The sequence below is a fragment of the Sycon ciliatum genome, chromosome 1 (genome assembly GCF_964019385.1).
Source record: "Sycon ciliatum chromosome 1, ocSycCili1.1, whole genome shotgun sequence".
Taxonomy (NCBI): Eukaryota; Metazoa; Porifera; class Calcarea; order Leucosolenida; family Sycettidae; genus Sycon; species Sycon ciliatum.
In genome coordinates, this window is record NC_088643.1 from 27948788 (window position 1) to 27951287 (window position 2500).

Sequence of the window (2500 nt, forward strand, 5' to 3'; positions counted from 1 at the left end):
TCAGGTGTTTGGCCCACTGTGAGCAGTGCCCACCCCTTTGGAACTGCTTGTGGGATGTAGAGATGGTGAGATGCAACAGGTTTGGGCCAGCCAGCTCTGATTTTTCTCTATTTCCGCCCGTGCCTGTGGTGAGGTCACCTCACACCGGGCCCCGTCATGGATTTGGCCGTTTGTGAGAGGTGACCTGTAGGGAATTTTTAGAGGGACATTGGGATGTAGTAGGGATGCAACAGGTCCGGGCCAGCTCTGATTGTTCTCTATTTCCGCCCGCCTGCCTGCCTGCCTATAGTGAGGTCCACTCACACCGAGCCCCGTCAGGTATTTGGCCTTTTGTGAGAGAGGTGGCAACTTCGACATTTCCATTGGGATACACGGATATACGGATATACGGATAATATACGGGTGTGCATGTAGTCCGGTACGGGCCACTTCCCCAAAGCCAATGGCGCATCGCACTGCAAGGAAAAGGTGATATGTTGGTGTTTGGTCGGTGTCACCCTCTCCACGAATATCCACACATCGACGCACAAGCACCGTGATGTACCGCTGGCTGTAAAGAACAACAGCTGCAGCTGACCATACACCAGTAGCACCAGGCGTGAATGATGCGCGGATACAACGCATTGAGAGTGTTCGACCATACGGCACGGGCACGCACATTTCCCACAGCCCGGCCGCGAACACCTTCACCTCCCCTCATAGGTAGCACTGCACTTGCACACCGCATCATCTATCGACCCTTCGAAAATTCCCGTACGCCTTTTGAACCCTCCCAGACCGGATCCCAGAGTCGTACGGTACATCAAAAGTTGTCTAATTTTGAGTTCTGTCCGTTTCCAAGAAGAACCAGCAAGAAAGATGTTCGCCGTGAATTTCTCGTGGCTTTTCCGTGTTTACACCATAGGGAGTTGGAGAATTTCTTGGACTTAGAAAATTTTCCACACTCACGCATAGACAGTCATGTACATGTACAAGGTACATGACGTACATTGTGCATATACATGTGCATGCACATGTTCCCCTATCCCAGGCTACATGACTTGTACAATGTCGCGTACATGCATGTACACTGCTACTATAAGTAGCGCTTACCCTAAGTGACAGTCATGACGGTACGTGTCACACCTCACACTCCCTACACGCACACTGTGCCGCCAGCAACATGACTCTGTACAGTGCAGTGATGCTTGCGCTAACTGACATGACTGTGACATAATGATTATTTATTACCTCACACTCCATGATTGTGCACGCTGTCCCAGTCACACGTGCACTACTGGCACTGCGCCGGTACTTTTCAACCTTACTGACATCAAGGTACTACTACTCAGTAGATGATCTCACGTCTCACACCCCACATTCTTGTGCGAACAACACTATCCCAGCTAGCTACATGTCACACTACTGCTGGCGCTAACTGACTGTGTTGCACTACTTCTCACACCTTGCACTCCACTATGCACACTGCCCTTGCTCTTCGAACTACACCTACATGACGATTGTATGCTAACTCTTTTGAGTAGCACCGGCTGGCAGTGTCACACCAAAACCCGTAGGTGCTATGAATGGCACAGCATTCATCGTCACATTCGTTTGCACTACTTCTTCCTTGAGATTTTCCAAATGGCCCTATCTCTACTACGCTGGGGACAAAATTAGCCCCCAGCCTTGAAACTACTGAACCGTCACTTGTGCACTGCATGTTCATCTTCTCACACGCTCATTACCATCATCATCTCGAGCATTTTCAAAAAGAAAATTTTTGTTTGAAAAATCAAAAATTTCGTCTTCTCACGCGCTCGCATGATCATCATCTCTAGCATTTTTTCAAAAAAAAATTAAAAATCCAAAAATCCAAAATTTTACCTTCACATCATCATCATCATCATCATCGGTAGCATTTTCAACCAAAAAAAAAAAAATCCAAAATTCCAAAATTTTCTAAGTCCAAGAAATTCTCCAACTCCCTATGGTGTAAACACGGGAAAGCCACGAGAAATTGCCCATGAGGTTCTTTCGGGCATATTTCTTTGGCCACAGGATAGAACTCAAAATTAGACAACTTTTGATGTACCGTACGACTCTGGGATCCGGTCTGGGAGGGTTCAAAAGGCGTACGGGAATTTTCGAAGGGTCGATAGATGATGCGGTGTGCAGGTGCAGTGCTACCTATGAGGGGGGATGAGGAGTTATGAGTCTGGAGCCGGATGGCATCGATCAGTGTAAAAACTGGTCAGACGGTGTCTACAGGGTTTTCGGGTGCACTTCTCATCGGCTGAGCGTTCGGTGGCGATTTCATTCGGATGTAATCACATGCGAGTGGTGCCCTGCGATACCACTTTGATGGGTCGTAGGGGTCGTAGCCGAAACAGTTACAGCGTGGACGAAGGCGATTTTCGTGTGCAATGGTAAAGCGATTTTGGCTCTGAGCCAATGTTGTCTGAGCCGGGCACATGAAAAAGTCCTAAACAAACCTTGCGGTTGTGTTGGGCTGAAGTGA